This window comes from Alligator mississippiensis, chromosome 4 (assembly GCF_030867095.1).
Source record: "Alligator mississippiensis isolate rAllMis1 chromosome 4, rAllMis1, whole genome shotgun sequence".
Classification (NCBI taxonomy): Eukaryota; Metazoa; Chordata; order Crocodylia; family Alligatoridae; genus Alligator; species Alligator mississippiensis.
In genome coordinates this window covers 210,809,672-210,827,537 of record NC_081827.1, presented here as the reverse complement: position 1 = coordinate 210,827,537, position 17,866 = coordinate 210,809,672, and the positions used below count along the sequence as shown (strand labels likewise).

The window sequence follows — 17,866 nt, the reverse complement described above, 5'->3', positions numbered from 1 at the left end:
CAAATCTTATACCTGCACCTCCAGAAATGTAATAGATCTCATCCAGTGCACTAAATGGCCAGATGGAAAATATGTAGGAGAAACCAAACAATAACTGTGTACCAGGATGAATGAACAATGAAAATCTATCAAAAGCAAGAATATCCAACTACCTGTGGGGGACACATTTATCACAAGACAACCACTCTCTCTCCAATTTGTCAGTTCTAATCCTTAAAGGGCATTTACAAGACACTTTTTATAGATGAGCCTATGAACTTCACTTCATAAACCTACTACATACAAAAACATATCATGGACTAAATATTGGATTTATGGTACATTATAATCTGCCTGCCCCATCTGATAACCCCAGGTAACTGCTCTGCATTTTACCAGCTACATTCTGTCACCAGGTCAACATTCCTCCCTGCCTTCCCCCACAGTTCCAGCCACAGCAAAGCCAAGCTGACTGCGGTGGTGGCTGCTGCTCCTGTCAAGAGACTTGGGTGGGGGTGAAGGAACCTAGCTGAGGTATGGGGGGGAGCCAGGCCAGGCCCATGTGGCAAGGGGGGACTCCCGTCCCCAATGCCCAGCCCAGGCCTCTTGGGAGGCCCATGAGGTGAGGGGGTTCCATTGTACCCTGGCCTCCTCCCGACTCCAGCTCCAGCCAGGCAAAACCCAGCTGGCAACTATGTGCTGCTCTCTTCCCCTTCCTCCCCCACTGACAGCCCAGCAAAGGCACTACAAATTAACCCTCAAGGGAACACAAGTTCCAAAGGAACTCTGTTCTATAGCACCTTGAGCTAATAGCTGATTTACTTAAGATTATTTTTTTGTGCAATTGGTCATTTTAAAAGCACTCTGCAGGTGTGCATATGTGTTATGTCATAGTTGTAGAGTGCTTTCAGGGACCTGAGTGCATGAAAAATGTAACTTGTGTAAGTGCCCTTAGAAGCTCCCTGATTCGGAGGCATGAAGTTTCATAGGCAACAACCTACCTTGTCAGATGCTTCTGCTCTATCTTCACTTAATGATGGAGGTGTACTGAGGTCCTGCAGTGGGCAGAGTACCAACAACGAGGAAGCAGAAGTGGTGAGCAAAGATTCATCTTCCCTGGCTCTTTCCACACTTGCCACAGGCAGAGTATCTGTGGTAGGGGATGTGAAAAGGACATTAGGGACAGCCCCCAGGGAGCCGATGCCATGAGGCTAGTGCAGCTGGTGTGTTGAGAGCCTGACCCTCAGGTGCTGAAGCCTAGCTACAGTCCCATATGCTATGGAGTGCAAGGCTACTTGGTTTCTATGGCTGGGCAGAGTGGGGCTGTGCTTGCCACAGCAAAGGCTCCTAGGGTGAGAGATGGGAATTTGGCTTCCCCTCTAAGTCAATGCCCTAACTATGCTACAGCCAAATAGAAACAAACATACACTTTGTTAAGTTTTATTATAAATAAAGATTGTATTAAATTTTTGTCTTCCAAATATATATTATTTTATTGCTTGAGTCTTAAACATAAAAAAGTTAATTTTAGGCAGTAAGATTTTTACATGAGCAGCTCTGCACACACTTTTTGTGTTTGCTATCATTTATGCACACAAATGAATAAATCATAGAATCATAGTAAGAAGGACTGGAAGGGACCTATAAGATCATCAAGTCTGGTCCCCTGCCACGGGCAGGAGAGTAAATGGGTTCAAATAAGCTCAACGAGATGCTTGTTCAGCCTCCTCTTGAACACTGCCAGGGATGGCAACTGCACTAGCTCTGCTGGAAGTGTGTTCCAGATTCTAGTTATATATACAGAAAATAAGTTTTTCCTTATGTCTAGCCTAAATTTTTCCTCAACTAACTTGTGCCCATTGGACCTCATCCTCCCAGGGGGTGCTTTTCTGAAAAAGTTGCTCTCCTAGATCCTGGTGTGCTCCCTTGACATATTTGTAGGTGGCTATCAAGTCACTCCTCAGCCTTCTTTTACTCAGACTGGACAAACCCAGAAGCTGACATCTCTCCTTATAAGACCTATCCCCCAGGCCCTTGATCATATGGGTGGCCTTTCTCTGCATCCTTTTGAGCTTGTCCACATCTTTCTTGAAGTGCAGTGCCAAGAACTGGACACAGCACTGCAGCTGTGGCCTCACCAGGCCGAATAGAGGGGAAGGAGCACCTCTCTGGATCTATTCAATATGGAGAAATGCAAGGTGCCCCACCTTGGGAATAGAAAATCTCATAACACTTATAGGCTCAGTAACGCTACACTCACTAGCACCATGACTGAAAGAGACTTGAGGGTCATTATTGATCAGAAAATGAATATGAGCCACCAATGTGATACAGCAGCTGACAAAGCAAACAAAACTCTGGCTTGCATCTACCCATGCATCTCAAGCAAGACCCAGAATGTCATCTTCCCACTGTACTCGGCCTTGGTGAGGCTGCAACTGGAGTACTGCATCCAATTCCGGGCTCCACAATTTAAGAAGGATGTGGAGAAGCTTGAAAGAGTCCAGAGGAGAGCCATGTGCATGATCAGAGTGCAAGAGAACGGGGCTTATGAAGAGAGGCTGCGAGCTACGGGATACTTCACCCTGGAGAGCACAGGCTCAGGGGTGATTTGGTGGCAGCCAATAAGTACATAAAGGGATCAGGATCTGGGGGGACACCTGTGCACCAGAGCACCCCAGGGAATGACAAGGTCCAACAGTCACAAACTACTGCAAGATTATTTTAGGCTGGACATAAGAAAAAACATCTTTACTGTCTGAGCCCCCAAGGCCTGGAACAAACTACCCCCAGAGGTGGTGCAAGCATCTATTCTGGACTCTTACAAAAAACATTTGGATGTTTATCTTGCTGGGATTCTTTGACCCTAGCTGACTTCCTGCCCCTTGGGCAGAGACCTAGACCCGAAGATCTTATGAGGTCCCTTCCAGCCCTAATGTCTATAAAATCTACAAAATCTATTGGTAACACATCTGCTGGTGCACACCAGAGTTCTATTTGCTCTGTTTGTGACTTCACCACACTCATGGCTCATATTCATCCTCTGGTCAACTGTCACCCCCAGGTCCCTTTCAGATGCAGTGCCAGCCAGTGGACCACCACCCATCGTATAGATATGGTGAGGGCTCTTCCTACCCAAATGAAGGACCCAGCATTTGTCCCTGTTAAACCTCATCTGATTGCATTCAGCCCACAGGGTCAAGATCATCCTGGATCTTTGTCCTGTCCTCGGATGTTCCCTCTTGTCCCCACAGCTTGTATCACCCGCAAACTTAATCATTATGCCTTTTACTCCCTCATCCAGGTACTGATAAAGATGTTAAAGAGCATGGGCCCAAGCACTGATTCCCAGGGTACACCACTGGAGACAGCCCTCCAGGATGAGTCCAACCCCTTGAATTACCACTCACAGGGGTCGGCCGCTGAGCCAGTTGCAAACCCATCTCACTGTAGCCCGATCTAGGCCAGTCCTCTCCAAATTAACTGAGAGGATTTCATGGGAAATAGTATCAAAGGCCTTGCTGAAATGTAGGTAGATGACATCTGCCTCCTGCCCCATTCCCAGCTGGTTAGTTACCTGGTCATAAAAGGACACCAGGTTTGTTAGGCATGACCTCCTCTTGACAAAGCCATGCTTTGTTTCTCAGTACCCCACCAGTTGTGAGCTTGTGGTTGATGGCCTCCTTGACAATTTTTTCAAAGATTTTTCCCAGGACTGAAATCAGACTGGCCAGTCTATATTTAGCAGGGTCATCCCACTTTCCTTTCATAAAGATGGGTACCACTTTAGCCTTCTTCCAGTCATTCAGGCCATGCCTGAGTTCCATGGCTCTTTGAACACCCTCACCAGAGGCTCCACTATGAACTCGGCCAGTTTCTTCAGCACACTCAGATGCAGGTCATCTGGCCCAGCCAACTTGAAAACATCCATATGATCTAGGAGTATCTTCACCTATTAGGGACTGATTTTATGTGGACTACTGTCATTGCCATATTCTCTGCACCTCTTGACAGGTGACAAGTTCTCACCTGGCTTCAGGAATACTGATGCAAAGTAAGTATTAAGGAGCTCTGCCTTTTCACAGAGGTCAACTGTGGGCTTCCCCTCTGTATTCAGTAGGGGTGCCATAGTGGAGCTTGATTTTTTTCTTGCACCCTATATACCTGTAAAATGATTTGTTGTTGTCTTTAATTTTGGGTGCCAGCTTGATTTCCATGCATGCCTTGACTTTCCTTGTCTCATGCCTACAGACCCTGGCTGTATGAGCATACTCTTCTCTGAATGCTGAACCATTTTTCCATTGCATGTATGCTTCTTTTTTCTTTTTGAGAAGTTTCCTAATGTCCTTGTTAAGCCAGACAGGTCTCTTGGCTCCTTTCCCTCTTTTTGACTGCATGGGGATGGCCTCTTTTTGAGCACTGAGAATAGCCTACTTAAAGAAGCGCCAACCTTCATGAGCCCCCAAATCATCCAATCACTGGTTGTGAAGGGCCTTTCCAACTAGACTCCTGAGTTTTCCAAAGTCTGCTTGTCTGAAGTCTAGGACTTCTGTTCTGCTCGTAGAATTCCCAGCCTTTCAGTGGATGGTGAATCTAATCAAATTGTGATCACTGTCAGCCAGAGCACCTCCAATCTTCAGGTTACCTGCCACATCTTCCCCTTTGGTCAGCACCAAGTCCAGAGTGGCTTTAATCCTAGATGGCCTCTCCACAGCCTGTGTCAAGAACAGGTTATCTATAGTTGTCAAGAAGTTGGTTTATCTGCTGGAGCTGGCTGAATGGTCTTCCCAACAGATGTTAGGGTAGTTGAAATCACCCATGACAATCAAGTCTTTAGTACTGGCTGCTTTGGTCAGTTCCCTATAGAATGCCTGGTCACTCTCCTCTTCTTGGTAGGGAGGCCTATAGTAGACTCCCACCATCAGGTCCCCTTCTCCCAAGCCCCCTTGTATCTTGACCCAGAGGGTCTCAGGGGACTTCCCTCTGCCATCAAATGTAACCTGCAGGGAGGGATACTGTTCTTTCACATATAGGGCCACCCCTCCACACTTCTTCCCAACCCTGTTCTTCCTATAGAGCCTGTAGCCCTCAATATCCACTGCTCAGTCATATGTATCATCCCACCAAGTCTCCGTCAATCCAATGAAGTCAAATTCCTCATCTGCCAGAAGGAGTGCCAGTTTGTCCTGTTTGTTGCCCATGCTTCTGGCATTCCCATAAAGACAGCTGAGCACACCCCTAGTCATCTCAGGTTTTCTGTCCCTCTGCAAGTGTCTCTGGGCGTTGATAGTTATCTGGATGGCCCCTACATAAATACTCTCCTCTGGGTCCTCTTGGCCAAAGGACTGATGCTCAGCAGTGGAATCTTCCCCCACTTCCCCAGGCTTGTCTAGTTTAAAGCCCTCCTCAGCAATTCGCATAGAGAAGAGTTTCTTCCCTCTGCCCATGGGGTGGATACTATCTCTTGCATGCAGACTGGTGCTGTTGAACTGCATACCAAGGTCAAAGAATCCAAAGCCAGCATGGTAACACCAACTCAAAAGCCTTTGGTTGACTTCTTCAATGCATTCTTCCCTCCAACGGCCTCAGCCTGTAACTGGGAGGATTGAGAAGAAGACCACTTGTGCTCCTAGTTCCCTGAGCTTCACCTCGATGCCTTGTAATCACTCATGATTCTCCCAGGGTTGTTTCTTGCCATGTCATTGATAGCCCCATGGATGAGGAGCATGGGGCACAGGTCTGTGGGGTGGACCAGTTTTGGGATCCTTGCTGTTAAATCTCAGATTCTGGCTCCTGGAAGGCAGCAAACCTCTCAAGCAAAGGGGTCTGGATGATACATGGCACCTTGTGTTCCTCTCAGCAGGGAGTCTCCCACAACAATCAATCTATGTTGCTTCTTTGGTGGTAGCAGCTGTTCCTGTCTTGTTCTCAGTGCAGCGGATGCCTCTTCTGTTGATGGTATGACGGCTGCGTAGTTGTTGTTTAGGGCTATTGGTGGAGTGACTGATGCACGTTGTGGCTTTGTGTCCAATATGACCAATCTCCATTCTCCATCATTAGGGGCATCTTGCTGAATCTCACCCTTCTTCCTGGTCTCCATGGCATCTTGCTGGAGCTCACTCTTCCTTCTGGTCTCCATGGCATCCTTTTCCAGGTGCAGTGTCTGGCAGTAAGCATCGATGTCCTCCAAGTGCTTCCTGATGGTTCGCAGTCTGCTCACCTCCTCCTGCAGCTCCTTCACCTGGCCCTCCAGAACCTTCCCCATTGAGCACATCCCACAAGTGGGAGTGCCTGTACCCCTGGTCCCAGCCTCCAGCAGGCATGCCAGGCAGTTTCCACAGCCTGGAGTCAAGGGTTCTGTCTGTATGGAGGCTGGGACCATGGATCCCATCTGGCTAGAAGACCCAGAGGTACCAGGAGGGGGAGGTCCGTCCAGGTCAAGAAGCCTTGGGGTGCAGCACATGCCCATCACCATGTTACTGTGTGGGCCCTGTTTGCGTGGCTCCTTAGATGTTTGTTTGAATAGGAGAGACCAGGTGAGTATGATTACCCACCCCCCACCACGTGGCCTTCTCCAGCAGCTGCTTTTGTCTGGCAGACAGGCTTAAGTACCTGCATGAGTGTGCATAACGTGCATAAATTAAACAGGGGTATAGGTTGTAACCATGTTGGTCTAAGGATATAGGCAAACAAGGTTCTTTGGGTAAATCTTATATCTTTTATTAAACCAACTCAAATAGTTAGAAATTTTTCTTAGCAAGCTTTTGGGTATAAATACCCTTCATCAGGCTGAGGAAGCATCTGTAGTTGGTGTGTGCTCTTCCTGGATAGAATGAATAGTAAAGAAGCCAGAGGCTGGTATGCATGCAAGAAAGGCAGTTAGTGAAGATCTAAACTGAGGAGTCAGTGGGTGGAAGACAGGCTGGGGGGTTGGGGAGGGAAGGGAAATGAATGTAGCTAGTAAATAGTGGAGAGGTACCTGGGGAGTCAGATGTTAGGCAGGTTATGTGTCATAAGTCCAACGTCTACATTTAGTCCATGATTTTTTGTATCCAGGAGGTTGATGAAGTGAAGTTCATAGGCTCATTTGTAAAAAGTGTTTTTCCTTTAAGGATTATAACTGAGAGATTGGAGAAAGAGTGGTTTTCTTGTGAGAAATGTGCCCCCACAGATAATTGGGTATTCTTTAGAGCTGTACGAAGCTTCAGTCCCCGATTCAATTCTGCAGAGATTTGGCCCAATTCAGTGGCCGAATCTCTGAATCCAAATTGAATCAAGAGACCTTTTAATTTCTCCGAATCGAATTGGAACCCTCGGAAAGATTTGGAGATTCGGACATAGACACAGCTTTAAATGTTTTTTCTACATACCTCAAGGTAGCAGGCAGCTTATGAATGCTCCGATGGTGGGGCAGATGGAGCATCCTATAGAAGCATGGGGGGGATCCCCAGTGCGCTCAGCAGCAGACCCAGAAGTGGACCAGTCCATTTCCGGGCCCACTGGACAGTGTGCTGGGCGTCCCCCCCGTGCCCTGCCCTGGTGACTGGTGCCTCCTGGGTCGGGGGGGGCACCTGGGTCCCCTGTGGCCAATCACTGAGCTGGGGGGGGGGGCCCATAGGGGCCCCCAGTGCACTTCCCGGCAGACCCAGAAATGGACCAGAAGTATTTCCAATACACTTCTGAGTTCACCGCTGAGTGTACAGGGGGCCCCCTCCCATGCTCCTGTGGGTTGCTCCATCTGCCCCACCATCACAGCACTCATAAGCCATGCCTGGTACCTTGAGGTATGTAGAAAAATCCTTTAAAGTTGTGTCTATGTCCGAATAGCTGATTTTCCAAATCATCATCGAATCTTCAGATTTGGATTTGACTGAATTGAATCGGGGCAGTGATCCGAATCAACAAATCAAATCACTGTCCCTGATTCAGGCCAAATCCAAATCCGAATTGAATACGGCCCATTTCACACATCCCTAGTATTCATATCTTTAATAGATTTCTAGTGCGTGTTCATTCTGATGCGCAGTTCTTGTTTGGTCTCTCCTATGTGCTTTCCATCACGGAATTTGGTGCATTGACTGAGATATATTACATTTTTGGAGGTGCAGCTGTAAGATGCAGGAATGCTGATGGTTCTGTTGTGTGGTGTAGTAATTGTAGGGGTGGTGGAGAAATACTGGCAGGTTTTGCATTTCTTGTCATGGCGTGGTCTAGATCCATTCGGTGTGTTTTGTGCCATAGGAAGTTTGCTTCTGGTGATAAGGTTGGCAAGGTTCGGTGCTTGTTTGCATAAAGGCACTACATGGGTGTGCAGATGGGTACAAACAGGCTTGGAACATGAAGAATCAAGCATCTGAATTCCTAAGTGATAGCACTCAGTCTCTGTATAAAACATGTTTCTCAGTTCAAGCTGGCTAAATAGACTCAACTCATTCAAAATAAAATATGTGGGAAGAAAACACATTTGTAGTTCTCACACAAATTGGGAGGCAAAGTTACAGGCTATGGAGGAGTTTAATCTTTACCTCAGCTGCTAACTCATAAAAACTGCAGCCTGCTTTTCTCCACTAGTATTTTACCTCTACCTAGCTAGTTTGGCATATGAACAACTTTTTTCCTCATGACAACACAGGCATGCAGTTCCTGTGAAAAATTAGCCCCTGATATTGATAGGAAGGCAGAGGTTGCAAATGTCTTGCCTTTTCAAGAAGGGGAGTTGTAGTGCAGGTTGTAATCAAGAGAGCCCCAAGCCAGAGGTTCAGATCTAGATCTCAACTTGCCCATGGCTGAGGTGTAAAGGTTTTGATTTGAAGGCAATCCTAAATTGTTCAGGTATTTCAGGTAGACCATTATAGCAAACCATACCTAGGTTTGGAGCTGAGGTATTTCAAGAGAATTTTAGGAAGGATTATAGCTCATGCCAATCCCTCCCCAAGTTCTCCAGAGGAATTTTACAAGTTGTACAATCCTTTTACATGGTTCCAGGAGCTTGTCAGATACTTGTGTCATTGGTGGGTCCAGAGGGATCCCAAGAATATGGCCTAGCTTCTGACCAATCTCATTTGACATACCACAAGTATAGCCCTACACTCCCCTGAGTGATTCACCAGTGATTCACCTTTGCAATTAGGCATTATAGTCAAGTGGTAGCTCTGCTGTTGGTTAGGGATAGCTCCTGATATCAGCCAATTTTAGGGTGGTATTACAAGCTAAGGCACTTAAAAAGGAAAAGTTCACACATTAAAGGGTATTAAAATGTGCTAAGTACCCTCTAAGGGTGTGTCCACACAGGCAGGCATGTGCGTTTGTAGCAGCTCAAACAGGACTGGCAGAAATTTGAGCTAGGTATTTTTGTTTCAGCACACAAGCCTGGACATGCACTTTCATGTGGGGCAAGTTGCGCCACTTGGAGCAAAACAACCCTGCCCAGCTCCTCTTGGATCTGCAACCAAGGGGAGCTAGAGCCTGGGGCCAGCACAGCAATATAAATAGTAGGGCTGTACGAAATTTCACTGCCAATTTTGTTTCGACGCTGTTTTGACCCATTTCAAGGTCGAAACAGCAAAATCAAAATGGAACAGATATGGTCAAAATAGCCTTGAAACAAAACAAGGCAAGTCAAAACATTTCACTGTTTCGATGTTGTTTCGACGTTTCGCCCATAGGCTATAATGGGGAAGGTTGAAACAGCCTATAACTTTTTCATTTCTGGCCAGATTCTGATGAAACTTTCAGGAATGGTAGCCACTTCTGAGGTCATGAAGCATGCCAAGTTTCAAGAAGATAGATTTGGGGGATTCGGAGGAACTGCACCCCAAAATCTTGAGAGCCAAACTCGTGTCATGTGTATGTGTTAATCCACAGAGGGGTCAAAACTGCAGGGATGGTAGCCTCTGCAGAGGTCACAAAGTCTGCCAAGTTTCAAGGAGATAGGTGCAGGGGTTTGGGGAAACTGCATCTCAAGCTGCGGGCAAGCAGAACTCGTGATATGGGGGACACTGTGGGTGTTAAGGCGCAGCAGGGTGAAAGCTGCAGGGATGGTGGCCCCTGCTGAGGCCACAAAGCCTGCCAGCTGTCAAGGAGAAAGATGCAGGGGTTCTGGGGCCCTGCATCTCTGGCTACTGACAGGCAAAACTCATGTCATAGGTGCTTATGCAACTGTGTCTGTCTTGGGGCACAGGGGGGTGGGAAACTACTACAGGCCTGGCTGCTAGGCCCTGCTGTGGCTACAAAGCCTGCCAGCTGTCAAGGAGATAGGTGTAAGGGGAGTGTGGGTTCTGGGGCCCTGCACCCTTAGCTGCTAACAGGCAAAACTCATGATATGGGTGCTTGTGCAACTGCTGCCTCTCATCAGGCAGGAGGACTGAAGATCCCCCATCACTTGCCACCACAGTCCTGGGGGTAATAATTGACCACAGTATGAACATGAGCTGGCAGTGCGATGCTGTATCCATCAGGACCAACAATACGCTGGCATTTATTGATTGACGCATCTCCAGCAAAACCATTGCAAAGTGATTCTCCTGCTCTACTCAGCTCTACTCAGCACTGGTGAGACTGGTGCTGGAGTACTGCATCCACTTCTGGGCTCCACAACTTAACAAGGACATGGTAAAGCTTGAGAGAGTCCAGAGAAGGGCTATGCATATGATCAGAGACTTGCACAGCAAGCCATATGAGGAAAGGCTGAGAGACCTGGGACTCTTCAGCCTGAAAAAAAGAAGGCTGAGAGGGGACTTGGTAGCAGCTTACAGCTGCATCAGAAGCATATATCTAGGACTCAGTAAACAACACCTTCACCAGGGCACCCTTGGAGAAAACTAGGAGTAATGGTCACAGTGTGGACACCCTAGTTGTGAAGTAATTTTTCCTAATGTTGAGCCTGAAATGAGCCTGAGATGATCTTCCAGGAGTTTGTCGTCTCAGCAGGGGCTATCATTCCTGCAGTTTTGATCCCACTGTGGCTTAACACATACATGTGACATGAGTTTTGCTCTCAAGATTTTTGGGTGCAATTTCTCTGAACTCCCTGTACCTATCTTCTTGAAGCTTGGCACACTTCATGTCCTCAGAAGAGGCTACCATTCCTGCAAGTTTCATCTAAATCAGGCCAGAAATGACAAAGTTGTAGCCTGTTTCGACTTTCCCCATCATATCCTATGAGCGAAACGTCGAAATGGGGTCAAAATGGCAAAACGTTCCAACAGAATGGAACAGCTGTTTTGACGCGAAACAAAAGTCAAAACGGAACACTGTTCCATCAAAATGTCGAAACGCTGGTCAAAAAAAGAACGCTTCCATTTCGCACAGTCCTAATAAATAGCTCTCCTGTGCTGGCTCCAGCAGTATAAAAACCTGACCTGGCGAGCAGCTCAGGGCTATTTGCCCCTTCTGAGGCCCAGCCACTTGGTATCTGGGGACACTACCCTTTGTGCCAGCTGGACTGCTGAAGCAGCCCTAACCTGGAATGGCCCCTGCACCCTCTACCCAATGCAGCAGTTTGGCAGTGGGGGCTGCTCCCTGGCTGTGACCTACTGCCACCTGCAACAGCATGTGGCCCCAAGGCTGCCAGACCTGCATGGGGACTGCACGGCTGCAGCAGAGGCATCTGCATACCTCTGGGCCAGCTGCCAGTGGGGTGTAGCTGTGCAGTTAGCCTCTATGCGGCACTACTGCCATGTGTGCTGCTGCCCTAGCATCTGGCCAGCTATTGCCCAGAAGATGTTCTCAGTGTGGTGGCCTGCTTTGAACTGTCAAAGCATGTCCTCCTGAGCCCAAGTGGCCAGGAGGTCAGCCACTTCCTGCTGGGTCCTGGGTGCAAGCCTTGAGCAGGCTGTTCTGCCTGGGTCCTGTCATCTGCCTCACTAGAAGGAATTCTGGTGGTCCCTATTTAAAAACTGAAAAATATCTGATAAAAAAAATCCCAAATTTACTCTTTAAACTACCCCCAAATCCATATTCTTCCACAATTAAAACAAAAAACCCTACTATATATATACAGAGAGAGAGAGATCAGTTGGGCAATGTTTTATTGATATATTTACAATGTTAAAGCATTTTGGAAGCCTACCAGTGTCTCTATCATCATAATAAAATAAATTCTAAAATCTATGTTTTGATGTTTGCTTTTTGTTTACTTATCATAGAACAATTAGAGCTCCCCCTTACCCCTTCACCAACTAGGATATGGGGACATCCCTTCAGCCACAGTTCCTTCCAGCAGGTCTCCTTCTGTCTGGCAGCTGAGCATACTGGGTGTGTGAGGGGGGGATGTGGAGTCTGCAGGAGGGGGGGTGGAAAGGGATATGGGGGGGATGTGGGTGGGTGTGTGGAGGGGGATGTGGGTGAGTGTGTGGAGGGATGTGGGGATTGTGGGGGAACTGTGGGTGTGGGAGACTGTGTGGGTGGGACTACTCAGGAGGGATGGGTCCCCTGCACCTCACAGGGTGCAGCCCCCCCACAGGGTCACGGCCCCCCCCTGCAAGGCTACAGCTCCCCCCTGCAGGGCCCACATGCCCCCCCCCAGCTCACATGCACCCCTGCCCCTCATGGCCCACCCCACCTCCTACAAGGCATTCAACTCACGTCCTCCACAGCAGTGGCTATGGGGCGCTCAGAGCCCGCTGCAGCCAGAGCCTCCAGCAGCATGGTGCATCCCTGGTGCCTCAGAGGCAGCACTGCTTCTGCCACTTGTCCCAGGGCCAGGCTGGCTCACCACGGCACCTCATGGAGCCATGCCACTTCAGACAGAACTGAAGTCGCTCAAGTAGTCATCCGGGGCCCAGCCCCATACACAGGAACTGCGTGTTGTGCCGAGACAGTTCCTGCTTCCATGGGCCTGGCCCAGCCTGACAATGTGCGGGGCCCATGGCAGCAGGACCTGGCTCAGTGCGACACGTGGTCCCCACACACGGGTCCAGACCCCAGGTGACAGCCTGAGCAGCCCAGTGCTGCCTGAAGTGACACAGCCCCACACGGCACTGCGGTGAGCCAGCCTGGCCCCCGGACAAGCAGCAGAGGCAGCGCTGGCTCTGAGGCACCAGGGATGTGCTGCACCATTGGATGCTCTGGCCGCAGTGGGCCCTGAGTGCCCCACAGCCGCTGTGGAGGAAGGGGTAAGTTGTGGGCACTGGAGGGAGGGGGGCTGGGACCCTGCAGGGGACCCACGCCTCCTGACCAGCTCCCCACCCCCACATAAACCCCACACAGGAACCCTTCTCCCCCGTAATTTCCCCCCACCCTTCAGTCCCTACTTACCGGGGACAGCTCCACAGCAGAGGGCACCATAGAGATGCTCTGTCTGGATGCCAGAGTATCTGTGGAGGTCCGAGCCCTGGCTTGTGTCAGGACACGGTGGGGAACTGTGCCCTGCACCACTTTATTTGGTGGTGTTTTTATTTGATACCTGGAAATCCTGGTATCAAATTTTGACCCTGCACTGCAAATATGCAGCATGGGGAACATTTTGTCATTCTCAGTGTGCCTCTTGCGGCGTCTCAAACACATGTGCGCTCGTCTGGATGCACCCTAAGTGTCTTAAAGTTATGCCACTTCAGGCAAGGGTCACCTTTGAGCTATTCTATCTAGCTTGAGATAGTTGTTCATCTGCTCCATGCAGATAAAATGACTGATTTGCAATCATCCAACATCCCAGGATGCATGGTTCTCAGCCCCTCTACCCCTAACAAATTTTCCATCCTGCCAAGCTCCACTGCCTGCCAGGAAATTTGGGGGGCAGGAGGCCATGGTTTCCCTCCTCATCCTCCCATGTTCCTGGAAGGGGGTGGAGGGATGGGGGGGAGAGCTATCTAGTGCCAAGCATGGAGCCCAGGAAGGTATGCTTTCCTGAGGTCTATACTGTTACTGTACTTAATCCCCAGCAGCTCCACACTGAGAGAAGAGCCACCCAGTGACAAGAACATGGAGCCCAGGGAGGCATGCTTCCCAGGGGTCCATGCTGTCACTACACTTAACCCCCAGGGCTGTGCTCCCAAAGGAGGGATAAAGCCCTGGCTCCTGGCCATGACCCTGCTCGCTAGGCCCTCTAGTAGCAAGTCAGAGTTGTGCAGGTAAGAGATGGCATTAAGTCTTAACTTGTGACTGCTCTGAAACTTTTCTAACTGTAACGCTGCATAAAATTCCAAAGATTTAGATTGGTTTAAAGGTAACCTGTAACATCACCCTTACAGTTAAATAGAGCTGGATTGGGTGCATGTTCTGGAGACCTGCAGCCAGAGTAACCCAAGTTTAGAAGGTAGGGTAGATTTGTACCTTGTAGATTAATCAAAGTAGAAGCCCAAACCAGCTCTGGGCAGCTCAGTATTATGACTCCTTTCTGTCACAATGGTATGCCATTATCTGGAGTCCTGTTCTCTGGTGACAAAACATGAGCAAGTCCCACTGAATTCTAACAGCACGATTTGTATCCTGTAGCTGAAAGATTAGGCTTCTGAATCACTAGCCACTTCTACATTTAAGATAATTATTTTTCCAATTCAGCATTCCTGTTTTCTCTTGGAAACAGCAGAGATGGAGGAAAAGGAACAAAATCTTACTCTTCCTCAGAATACTACTCCCCCTATGGGAACAACAGTAATTTTTTTCAATGTTAGATGTGGAAGGGGTTGGAAGTTTCTTAGAGCCCATGAAAAAATGATGCTACAAACTGCAGCAAGCCACTGTGCATGCTTTCCTCACACAGTTCTCATTGTAGCAAACCTATGGTGGGCAATAACTAAATCAAAGTATGTGAGGGCTTTGTCCTAAATGCAGATACCCTGACTGCCAATAAATTTTTACATTTTATTATTAGGTACATACATATTCATGCACAGTCCATTAATATGTACACACACATGTGAGGCAGGGACAGAAGGGAAGGAAAGCTTCTCTTTCAATTCCTTCTTAAAGGTTTACCATTGAAGTTCAGAATTCCAGTTTTTCTAAAGGTCAGTGAGAGAAAAGGACTTGAAAATGATAGGATCATTAGAGACAGATCACCATCAAACAGTGTATTGATGTGTTTCTCCAGCATCTGTTTTTCCTTAGGTTTTTTTCCTTCCCTCTCTGTTCTTTAATCATTTTTGGTTACATGTTCATAAATAATTTAGTATTGTCATTTTAAAATATACTGTTATTCAAATGAGAAAATCTGGCTTTAAAAAAAAAAAACATGCAGTGACCACATGGTACTGAGCACAAATAGAATGGAATTAATTTTCAAGGTTTTTTTTCTTTTAGTCTTTTCTTAAACCAATTGTTTAAGGGGCCCCTAATTCCAGCTAAATTGAACCACAACTCACATTATGCAATTCTCTCTCCTCCTTTTAAGTGAAGTTAGAAGTAAGACTAACACCTGTAGTCCCCATGGCAAACACTGAATAAAGATATGAGGCCTTACCTGCACGAAGAACACCAGGTCCCATATAGACTTCAGTAAAGTAACATCAGCGCAGCACTGTTTTAGCTGCTTCAGTTCTGGTATGCTCACTTCAAAAAGGTCTGGAGTTTCCTGAAGTCTTTTCATCTCCCCTCGAGGATTGCAGTATCTTTATGGGTCTGCCTGGGCATCATTTTAGAATTTTTTATCTACCTGAATGGACCAATATTTTGCACATACTTGTTAAGAATAGCTTTGTTTGCCCTGAATTTTCTTTTATTTACTCCACCCCTCTACTCCTTTCTTTCATGAGCAGGTGTCATGAAGACATGGTAACTGGAAAAATCATTTTGTTTAAAACAAGTAAGCTACACTGCATTGTTTGTTCAGGAGAATGATTTATTTTTCCAACACATTCAGTGCCAGCCAGCCACTAGGAGAGAGATTAACAAGGTGGTGCAGCAACTTCCTCACCACAGCAGGCCTACTTTGCACAAACATGAGAAGAGGAAGAAGGTTCATTCACCCACCTCCTTGACCCATTAGGAAGAAGCACATGTCTGAGATTCACTGATGGGCTAATGCTGAGAAGCTCTGTAAGAAGTTGTTATTTACCTCCTGGTGACAGTCGCGTGCCATGAGTTATCTTACATCTCTGTCACTCATCAGTTGTGGTTAAAACTTTTACAAAGGCAGTCATTCCACTCAGAGAAATGGCTACAGGGAGTGTCCCTGGCACCAAGTACCCAAAGAACCTTCCTCCAATCTTGTGGCAACTCAGGTATTTTTAAAAGCCTATAGCGAAGGACCTTGTTGAAAGCTTTTTGAAAGTCCAAATATATTATGTCAACTGGATTCTTCATGTCTATATGTCTCTATCCTCAAAGAACCCAATCTCTCCAAACTGGTAAGGCAGGATTTCACTTTACACAAACCATACTGACTCTTTCCCAACAAATCATATTTGTCCATGTGACTACAAGTACTTCTGGGGGTGCTCCCCACAGACCCAGGGGGCACCAGTTGCCAAGCCAGGAGATGAGGAGGGCCCCCCGCAAGCTCTGCAGCGGACCCAGAAGTGGATTGGAAGTGCTTGTGGTCCACTTCCAGGTCGGCTGCCAAACACACTGGGGACCCCACCGCAGTCCCATGAGACGCTCCATCTGCCCCACCATCGCAGCATTCATGAGCCGCCTGGTACCTTGAGGTATGTAGAAAAAACATTTAAAGCTGTGTCTATGGCCAAATCATCGAATCTTTCCAAATTGATTTGGAGGGGGTCCAATTCAATTCAGAGAGATTAAAGGGTCTCCTGATTCAATTCGGATTCGAAGATTCAGCTGCCGAATCAGGCCAAATCTCCACCAAATCAAATCAGCGACCAAAGCTTCTCGCAACCCTACTTCTTACCTACTCAGACCAGGATTATCTCATGGATTTACATGGGGATTTTGCTTTTCTAAATTAAATGCCTCACTCATTTAATTTTTAACAATGAAAGGCCACCAGCCCAATATTCCCAAGCAATCCTGTCACAACAAATCAGTTACAGGGGAAAATGCTGACATGGAAACACACTGCCAGATCCAGGCTTTATCACACAACTGGCTGCAATAAAAAACATATATTCCTTAAAAATCAGGAATATACTTTGACAACAATGCATTTTGCTCACTTTAAAAAGGAGATTCATAGCTCAGTAATTCACTTATAGTCAAGTTTAGAAAAAGATTTGGAAGCCTTCCTCCTCAAGATAATATTTCTCAAGACAGTATTTCTCACTCAGGTGTTCAGAACAGTCAGACACACTCAGCTGAAATACTCTGATTTAAGATCTAGTTTAAAGACCCATTTCTGTCTCATATTACTCAGTTTCACATTATAAAGCACTCTGGTGTTTGACAGAATGAGCTACATACATCAGTAAATAATATTAATGTATTCTGCAGAGTGACTGTAAGCTGTGACAATGCTTTCCCAAACTATTTACAGTGACAGAAGCGTCATAATAATTCATAAAAGCAATGGATATATTTACTTTATCCATACACTTGTAAATATCCTCAGCATCAAACCTAAAAATGATTTCATTTTTAAATCTGTTTCTAAACTCATGCTGTTTAACCTGAAAGATACAATATATTTATTGAAGTAGGGCTCCACAGAGGTTAAATAGGTGATCCATGGAGACTATACCATAACTTTTCCTTAGCTGCCATTCATTAAATATGTTCCATCTCATGAACCATGAATCATTTCATTTTAAGTACTCTTTTATTTCCTTTAAATTTACCTAAAACTTTATTAGATTCGGCCCATACAGCCCTGACAGACAGGCCGCATACATTTAAGACATTCCCAGTGGAGAAGCATAAAACATTTAAAATCTATATTTGATCTGACAACAGCAGCACCGTGTTTGAATTAGAAACAGATTAGACATAATTGAAGATAAAGAGGACGCAAGCATCACTCCCATTTTGGTGAAGTGGGCTTTAAATTATCAGA

General features: G+C 46.9%; 1 pseudogene; it reads right to left on the bottom strand.

Annotated features, from left to right (window-relative positions):
* The window catches only part of LOC102577168 (dynein beta chain, ciliary-like), a 264,557-nt pseudogene that overhangs the window by 240,702 nt on the left and 5,989 nt on the right, over positions 1 to 17,866 (bottom strand).